Source organism: Suncus etruscus, chromosome 4 (genome assembly GCF_024139225.1).
Source record: "Suncus etruscus isolate mSunEtr1 chromosome 4, mSunEtr1.pri.cur, whole genome shotgun sequence".
Classification (NCBI taxonomy): domain Eukaryota; kingdom Metazoa; phylum Chordata; class Mammalia; order Eulipotyphla; family Soricidae; genus Suncus; species Suncus etruscus.
The window spans coordinates 161388348-161398410 of NC_064851.1; the positions used below are offsets into that span (position 1 = coordinate 161388348).

Genomic DNA, 10063 nt, shown 5'->3' on the forward strand with positions numbered 1-10063 from the left:
GCAGGGTGAGGGTGAAGAGATTCACAAAGCAGTCAGATGATGAGTTTCCTGGAGTCAGCTAGCTCCATTGCCCGTCCATCCCGTCATGTACACCTCCTTACTTGGCCTCTATGCTAAGCCTTTTCCTAGCAGCTACTTCTCTACACCTTCTGGCTCACTCGGCCTCTGTCTCCCTTTCAGCTGCTATTTCCAGGCTTCCTAACTGGCTTCCAGACAGCCTAACTCCCTTTGCTGATGGGACTGCAGCTGAATCTACTGCTGAATTGCTGATGCAAACTCTCTGTTGAATCTCTAAGTTGATTCTCACATCTGCCTATTCTCGCTTTGGCCATTGCCTCTCTCACTTTTCCAACTCCCCTACTTATACTATCTCTACTGCCTCCACCCCATGCAGACTCCTCTAGCCATCCATTTCAGGTGTGGGCATTTCACTTCATTCAGGTGGGGGAGGGCATGCCCACGAGGAGGAGGCCCAGGTCTGGGGACCAGGAGGTGGCCTCACATCATGAGGTCATAGAACTTGGAACACTGGTCGCTAGGTCTCCATTTTTAAATGGCTGTCCGTTGACTTGGAGCAGAAGAGGAGCAGAGGCATGTTGTGCTGTTTCCCTCGGACACACAGCCATGGCCGAAAAAGCCAGAAAATTGGAATCATGGCAAGACTCATGAATAGGGCTAGGAGTTGTGGCAGACCTGCCCAGCCTCTGCCCAGGTGGTCATCCAGGGTAAGACAAAGCAGCACAGGCAGGTCAAAACATGGATACCTCCTTCAGTTTGCATCTGTGTGTGTGAGTTTATGTGTGTTGGAGGGTGTGAGTGTGAGTTTATGGTTCGGTGGACACGAATTCCTGAGGAAAGGGCTGGCTTTTGACAGTAGAGAAGCCAATGTGCCACAACAGACCCAGGCCTATATCTGACTCAGGGCTGACTTGGTGGTGACTGTCCAGTTAAGATGTAACTGAATCTTGAAGGACATGCTACACATTCAGGGGACCCAGTCCAGGTCTGCAGGGACCTGGGATTCAGTCAAAGGGGGACCGATCGTTAAGGAACAAAGTTGCACAGAGAACGAGTCCTGACCTTCTGCCGGCCTTGTCTCCTTAGCGCCACAGATATGCAGATGTGGAAGAGGAGTCCTTCCTGGAAGACATCTGCTCCCTGCCATGTCATGGCAGTGTGGCTTTGCCCAGCACGGAGGTGGTCCACTGGTGTCACACAGTTTTTCTGGAAGAACTAAGTGACAGCAGTGACGATGAAGGAATGGAGGGAGTAAAGGGAGTGAAGAGAAGGTACCCACTCCATAACACCTTGGTCATCCATCGGGTACAAGAACCTGAGGCTCTCCAAGAGAAAGGTGAGAAAGCCAGATGATGTGCCTGAGCATATGCACAGGAGAAGGGGGTGAGGCCACAACCAGATTGTCCCAGGAATTGATGTTCTAGTGGATCCAGCATGACCTTCAGGCCCATTCAGGGAAAGCAGGGTGGGAAGACATGGGGTGGTCCAGGTTATCACCCTCTCTGCAGATGTTAGCCCGGGAGCTGAACTTAAAAATGCATTGGGTGGGGGGCCAGAAACATGGGTTATCTTTTCTTCTCTCTTTAGATTTAGAAGTAGTTCCTCCTCCATCCTCTTTCGCAGTCAAAGACCCAGGGGCACATGGAGAAGTCCAAATGGCTCCTGAGCCTGATGCACATGTGCTACCTCCAAGAGTGGCTGAGAACCACGAAGATGCCACAGGCTCAGCCTCGCTAAAAGACACCTCAGAATTGGAGAACGAGGAGGAGGAGAAGGAGGAGGAGGAGAATTTGGATGCAGAAGAGCCGCTCTTGGATGAAGCCCAGATACCAACAGCAGAGGAGAGAGAGCACTGCTATGCAGTCTCAAGGGGGAGAAAGTGGGCTGGCTACATCGATGTCAAAATCCTTTGCCTTCTTATGCTGGTGTTTGCATTTTAGGGTTTGGTTCTTATTTTTTCGTTAATAAACAATATTACTTTTGATTGTCAGCGGTATGCTACTTGGGTCTGATATGGACTATTGGCTACGCTTTATCTGTCTCTGGAAAATGTGTAGCACTCTAGGATACAAGCTAGTGTGTAATTCTCCAAGATCCTTTCTCCCAGCCCCTAACCCCCAATCTGCTTTCATTCATTCCCTTTCTCCTTACTTATTCAGCATACCTCCTGCAACTAGAATCAGGGCATCGGGGCCTCACACGGCTATGGCTTGGACTCATAGATTTGCGTGTGTGAATTTCTTTGAAAGAGGAGTCCAATGATGAAAAACTAGAATGAGCATTTGGGTGTAAAGGTGTGGCTCTTGGTGGAAGAAACCAGAGTGTTGGCAAGACTCAGAAGCTGATGAGAAAACCTTGGCTCATTTGTAGCCCAATAAAAAGAAAGAAAAGCAACTGGAAGGGTAAAGCACAACAGAAGTTATTTGTCATAACATTGGTCCAGAGAATGGTTCCTCCTCTCTTCTCAACTTTGAGAAAATCATCTGAGAAAGAGGCTATATGGTCCAGCATATCTCTGTTGACTAAAGGGGAGATCTTATCTTTTATTGGAGACATGATTTGACAGGGCTCAGGGTGCCCAAAGTCACTTCCGCTCTGCCGCTTTTACGTAGACAGTTAGGCATTCACTGCAATAGTTCAACCTAGTATATGTGAATAAAACTATAAAGTGTATGCATCATTATTTTCATTGTGATCAAAGGGAATATAAGGATGGCATTAAAACAGTTCAACATCTGCAACTAAAAGTTTAGCAAGGAAAAATTCCCAGAATTCTTTCCAGAGAGGGAGGTCAGGACCAGTCTCTGTATCGTTCCCTCCATGCCCCACTATAAAAAAAAATAATCCAACATAAATGGGGCCACAATCAGATGAGAAGAGTAAGTCTGTTTAATAGGCATGATGACAACAGGAGAGCAATGGAAGTTTCAGCAGATCACGTCTGAGAAATATGTCAGTCCTACCTACTAGCCTATAATGAAGCTCTGCGTGAACACATCTCTCCATCACTGGTACTTAATGAGAGTATGTCCTGACTCAAGGACAACATAGGGAGAGGGAGGGGAAAAAAAAGGTTAATGTCCCACAAAGTCCAACTGGTCAATCTCTACCTTTTAAAGAATACTTTTACTCAGTCTTTTATAAGTGGTTGGGGCAGGATCCAACCATTTTTCTGTTAATTTCATGAGGTTCTCTAGAATCGATGAAAGGCAGACAGATTCTGAGGGTCTGGAATTCACGGGGCTGAGAGTCATAGAAAATTCCCAGATGCTGGGGCCGGGAAGGTGGCGCTAGAGGTAAGGTGTCTGCCTTGCAAGCGCTAGAGTAGGACGGACTGCGGTTCGATCTCCCGGTGTCCCATATGGTCCCCCCAAGCCAGGGCCGATTTCTGAGCGCATAGCCAGGAGTAACCCCTGAGCGTCAAAAGGGTGTGGCCCAAACACAAAAACAAAAACAAAAAAAAAAAAAAAAGAAAGTTCCTAGATGCTTTGATCAGGAATTTTCCTGTGTGTCTCTGAGAAAGGCTTGAACATGCTACAAAAAGGCTGAGTAGGCTAGGCATATGAATCTAGGAGCAGGATTCCCAGGATAAAGGACACAAGACTCTCCACAGCCCAGAGGCTCTGTTTGGTCCATGCTGCCCTCTGAGTCAGGCCATTTCAAAAATGCTTCAGACTCAAGAATCACCCTGATGATGCCTAGTCAATAGAGGGTGATGTACTCTGTGATAACAAAGTGTTCATCTGAAGTCAGGTCCTCAGAGTCAATCCTCAAACACACAATTAGGTGTGGTGTCAGGAAATCTAAAGGACATCAGAGTGTCTCTTGGACCCCAGGTATCTGTAGCCTCCTGCCCCACAATTCCCACATTGTGTGCCACTTCTCTCTTGCCACCCTGCACCAAGAACACCCTATGGCACTCTGCAGCACCCAGGGCATAGAAAGAATGCAGACACTGGCATCCTTTGATCATTGAGGTCAATCCAGGGCTGTGACCCCTTTCTGTCCCACGATTCTCACACCCCTTGCTAGCTTGCACCAAGAATTCCTCCTTCCTGCTGCTGCCTGCCTCCCAATCCCAGAATCACACAGAGGGTAGTCCATCTGTGTGTTATGTTCACCCCTCCCACCTGACTACCTCCCAATGGTTTCTTTTGCCTGTTTGTTTAGTCTTGATATTTCAAATCCCTCTACAAGTACCACGTAGACCAATGGCTTACTCGTTTTTCTCCTTTATAAACACTGAAATAGCATTTTATTTATTTTTGTGGGGAGGACACTCGGGGACACTCACAGGTTATTCCCGGCTATGCACTCAGATATCTTTTCTCCGTGGCTCAGTTGGAGGGCGCTTCACTTCCAAGCAGCTGACCCAGGAAGGACCTGGGCTCCATCTCCGCAGTCCCATATAATCCACGAAGCCAAAAGTGATTTCTGAGTGCAAAGATAGGAGTATCCCTGAGCATGTCCTACTGATGCCCAAGGTCAGAAAAACAAAGCCAAACAAACACAACAATAACAACAAAACATCAAGAACAACAAAATCAAAAGAAATTGATCCTGGCTTGCGGAATATATGGAACTCTGGGGGATAAAACCGTAGTCAATCCTTGCTCAGCTGCAGCAAGAGGAACACTTTACCCCTGTGCCACCACTCTGGCACCTGAAATAGCATGTTCGGGCACTGGGCCCATGAAATAGCATTTTCAAACACTGGCATATTTTAGTAATTGCTTCTAGAGAACAACAGGACTGAAATATAAACAAATCAAATCACACACAGCTGTAACTATATATCTCAAATCAGAGTGCACACAACTCTTTAAACACAAGTGAAGAGTACTTTCTGGTTTGGTCTTATGTTTCTTTGATTCTGTTTGTTTTTACGTTGCTTTTGTTATTAGGTTGCTGTTGTTGGTTTTGTGTGTGTGTGTGTGTGTTTTATTGCTCTTCTTGGTTATGATTTTCTCATTTTTTCCCTTTCTTCTTTTTAAATTGCTATCTTTTACCTCTAGACTGATTCCTCTCAGTTTGTTATTTTATATGCTTTGTTTTCTGTTCCTTATTTCATTTTCTTCGTTTCTTCTAATTTTCAATGAGAATGACATGAATTGAATCATGTTATTCTACCTCATAAATCAAGGGGAAAAATTGGATGATACCAGAATCAAACAGTCCTATGAACTTTGAGAAGAAATAAAAAATGATCAGACTTAAACAGCAAACCCAAAGTCAACGACAACAGAATGATACACAATCTTCCACAAGCTATAGTCCACAGATGGACTAGTTATATTAGCAGTCTGGAAGAAATGGAGGGTGAGGCTGAGAAGAGGGTAGGAGGGAAGACAACACTGGTGGTGGGAATACCCCTGATGCAATGTCACTGTGTAACTTCAATATTACTGAGAAGGACATGTCATTCACATGGGTCCAATAAAAATCATTAAAAAAATATAATATAATTAAATAATGAAAATCAATGTGTGATGTTCACCTATGTGAGTAAAGACATTCACATCCTTTAATAAATATATGATGATTTTTCTGAATTATATGTTTATTCTCATTTACATATGTGAACTGAATTCTGTCACCTAAAATTATGCATTAAATTTCTATTTATACTAAAAATCATGAAGGTAGACGGCAATTCACATGCTTTGGTACACAGTTTCATTAATTCTCCCAAATCATGGAGATCAAGCATTCACTCAACCTTCATTGCTGAGGAATAGCAGCCAAATCTTCATGCCATGATCAAGAATATAAGGCAGTTATTGGGAAAAAATGTTCAACCAACTGAAAGCGAAACTGATCTAGACTATCAAGTCCATACAAGTGTAATTGAAGGAGCTATACAGATTATGGCCAGCCATAACCGTAGAATATACCCTGTGTCTACAACAGAATCAACCATATCATTGGAATCCAAGGCAAAATATTGGCCCACCTATAAGATGAAGTGACAAAAAGGAAGAGGTCAATGAATGAAAGCACATGTAATCTAGTTCCTGTACAATAGCAAGAGAAATAATCCATTAAGTCATAGGAATACCAGAGAAAAGAAACAAATGGAAAGCGGGAAAATGGCTGCCATAAAAAACCAAAAACAAATTATGAGAACTTACCTTTACTTTGAAGAGAGGCTCCTGCACAGACTTAAGAGGCTCTAAGAGAATCCAACGAAATGAATGCATACAATACAATGACATCATAATCAAAATGGTAATTCAAAGGAAAAGACAGCTTAAAGCAGCAAAAGTCAAAAACGACGTTCAAAGACAAGGGAAACAACAATAGAATGTTGACAGTTTGTACAAAAAAAGACCTGACCAGGAAAGAGTGGGATGATCATAGTCAGATTCCTGAATCAAAACAATTCCACAGACCAGAGTGATAGCACAGTATGTGAGAGGTAGGGCACTTGCCTTGCACCTGGCCAACCCAGTAAAGACCTGGCTTTGAGCCCTTGCATCGCGTAATGTCCCCAAGAATGCCAGGAGCGATTTCTGAGCACAAGCCAGGAGTAACCCCTGAGCACTGCCTGGCATTGCCCCAAAACGAAACCAAACAAAACAAAAGTAACAAACAAGCAAACAGAAATTGTAGCCCAGAGTTCACTCTCTTTGAGCTATCTCTTATATTGGAGAGATGAATAAGAATCATTTCAGACAAACAAAGATGGGCAGCACTTGTAATGCATAAAGAATCTAATGAAATCCAAGAACGACTCAAAGTCTGTAAGAAAAGGCTTGCGAAAACAACTAAAGGATATACACAGATACATGAAGATGGCAATACATCTCTATCTTTCATGATAATGTCAGTGAGTTAAATTACCTTATAAGTTGTACAGGGATGGGCCGGAGCTGTGGCACAAGCATTGAAGCATCTGCCGTGCCCGTGCTAGCTTAGCGTGGACCATGGTTCGATCCCGGGCGTCCCATGTGGTCCCCTATTCCAGGAGCCTTTACTGAGCACATACCTAGGAATAACGCCTGAGTGTTACCGGGTGTGCCCCTAAAAACCATAGAGAAAAAGGAAAAGACAAAAAAATAAAAGAATCAGTGCTCGCCTTGGCAGCACATATACTAAAATTGGAATGATACAGAGAAGATTAGCATGGGCCCTGTGCAAGTATGGCACGCCAATTCATGAAGCATTCCACATTTTTATTACAAAAAGAGAGAGAGAGAGAGTGAGAGCGAGAGAGAGAGAGTCATAATTTGCGACCATTTTAACTTCTGACTTCTACCCTTTCTGACCTCCCCCCTGTTGCTGGGTTTGGTTTCTGACATTGAAAAGAGCACACATTGAAAACCGGCTAAGCTTTGCAAAAGCCGGCTCCCTCTGTGTGACACCAGGCAGGGAAAATCCGTGAAAGTACACCGGCTCAGTGGGGCCCAACTGTGAAAAACTGTGAGTTTGACCTCTCTATGTCTGTCTACTGTCCTCTTGCGTGAAACTCTTGCGAGTGGGGCAAAAAGAGGCTCCAGAAACCTCGCTCGCCCAGACGCCATTTTCAGGGAGGGACTACAGTGCATGAAAACCGGCAAAGCTTTGCAAAAGCCGGCTCCCTGTGTGTGACACCAGGCGGGGAAAATTCGCAAAAGTACACCGGCCCAGTGGGGCCCAACTGTGAAAAACTGTGAGTGTGACCTGTCTATGTCTGTCTACTGTCCTCTTGCATGAAACTCTTGTGAGTGGGGCAAAAAGAGGCTCCAGCGGAGCACGGCCGCTTCGCTTCGCTACGTGGCCATGTCCTCTTTCTAAGGAAAGAACTCCATTGCAACAAGAAGGAAAAATCACACTAAGAACGGCACTATATCACAGAAGCAAACATTTCTCTCCGGACTGTCTTCTCTGTTGCATGTTCGGGCCTAAGATTTGACCCACTGTGAGGCTTCATCCACGGAGGACTCCCCTCCCTTAGAGGCAAGTCAGCCCATCCAGAAAGGGAGGAGCCAGAGGAGTGTGCTGCCTGCATCATATAGCCAATGAATACCACCACAACACGTAGAAAAACCCAAAATACAAGTGTGACAATGGGGAAACAACGCAGGCCAGCATCAGACATAAAGAATGAAGATGACAATTCTGAGGACCAGATAATAACCAACCAACTAATCAACCTCTCAGATAAGGACTTTAGACTAGCAATATGGAAGATGCTCAACGGACTCCAAGAAACCATGGATCGAGTTGAACAGAACACTAATAAGAACCAAGAAAATATGAAGACAGAAATCACAAAACTCCAAACTGAAATAACATGTCAACTAACAGGACTGAAAAAGTCAGTAAACGAAGTGAATGACAAAATGGATGAGCTCTGGGACAGGGTATCAGAAGCTGAGAATAGACTTGGTGCTGTGGAAGATGAGATACATAACAATTCCATACAGCAGGAGAGATTGGACAAAAAAATTAAAGCAAATGAGCAGACAATGGAAAAATTAGTCAAAGAATGGGAACAGATGAAAATAGAAGTCTATGATAAGATCAACAGAAACAACTTAAGAATCATTGGAGTCCCAGAGACCCAGGAAGAAAATTTCCAGGAAGAATCAACGGTCAAGAACATCATTAAAGAGAAACTCCCAGAGCTAAAGAATATATGTGATCAAATCCTACATGCCCAAAGAGTACCAACCAAAAGAGACCCCAGAAAAACCACCCCAAGACACATCCTAGTCACAAAGACAAATCCCACAGATAGAGACAGAATTCTGAAAACAGCAAAATCAAAAGGGGAAATCACGTTCAAGCAAGCTTCCCTGAGATTTACAGCAGACCTGTCACCAGAAACACTCAATGCCAGAAAGCAGTGGTGGGATATTGTGACAAGACTGAACGAAATGAATGCTTCACCCAGAATACTATACCCAGCAAAACTCACTTTCCGGTTTGACTGAAGAATACATGGCTTCACAGACAAAAAACAGCTCAGAAACTTCACAGACACAAAACCAGTCTTAAGAGAAAAACTGAAAGACCTAATCTAAGACAAGACTTCCCAAAAGACACACCAAATTTTGAAATAAAGATGGCGTTAAATCCCAGGACAATTCTTTCTCTCAACGTCAATGGACTAAATGCACCAGTTAAGAGACACAGAGTGGCTAAATGGATCAAAAAACTCAATCCAACCTTCTGCTGCCTACAAGAAACGCACCTGAATAGTCAGAACAAACATAGACTCAAAATAAAAGGCAGGAGAAAAATTATCCAAGCAAACAACACCAATAAAAAAGCTGGAGTGGCCATACTAATATCAGATAATGCAAACTTCATACTCAGGAAGGTTGTAAGGGACAAAGATGGACATTATATATTAATCAAGGGTCCAGATGGATTCACTAATGAATTCTATCAAACTTTCCAAGAGGAACTACTGCCAATCTTGTCAAGACTCTTTTATGAAATTGAACAAACAGAAACACTTCCAAATAGCTTTTATGAAGCCAACATCACCTTGATACCTAAACCAGATAGAGACGCTACCAAAAAAGAAAATTACAAACCAATATCACTGATTAAATCAGATGCAAAGATCCTCAACAAAATCCTGGCAAATAGAATTCAATGCCTCATTAAGAAGATCATCCACTACGATCAAGTAGGTTTTGTCCCAGGAATGCAAGGCTGGTTTAACATCTGTAAATCTATCAATATAATACACAACATCAATAAAAAGAAAAATAAAAACCACATGATCATATCAATAGATGCAGAGAAAGCATTTGATAAGGTCCAACACCCATTCTTGATCAAAACTCTCAACAAGATGGGAATGGAGGGAACCTTTCTCAATATAGTGAAGGCCATCTACCACAAGCCAGTGGCAAATATTATCCTCAATGGAGAAAAACTGAATGCCTTCCCTCTAAATTCTGGCACAAGACAAGGCTGTCCTCTCTCACCACTCCTATTCAACATAGCACTGGAATTACTTGCTATAGCGATTAGGCAAGAAAAGGATATCAAGGGAATCCAGATAGGAAAGGAAGAAGTCAAGCTCTCACTGTTTGCAGATGACAAA

At 43.5% G+C, this 10063-nt stretch overlaps 1 long non-coding RNA gene and 1 other non-coding gene across 2 annotated transcripts in view; both read left to right on the top strand.

Moving 5' to 3' along the window:
* LOC126006085 (uncharacterized) overlaps positions 1-10063 on the top strand; it is a 1493032-nt gene that overhangs the window by 440255 nt on the left and 1042714 nt on the right. The window lies entirely within an intron of this gene.
* On the top strand, positions 7089-7195 carry LOC126007313 (U6 spliceosomal RNA). Its single transcript, XR_007494895.1, has one exon. It is a non-coding gene; the product is annotated as a U6 spliceosomal RNA (small nuclear RNA).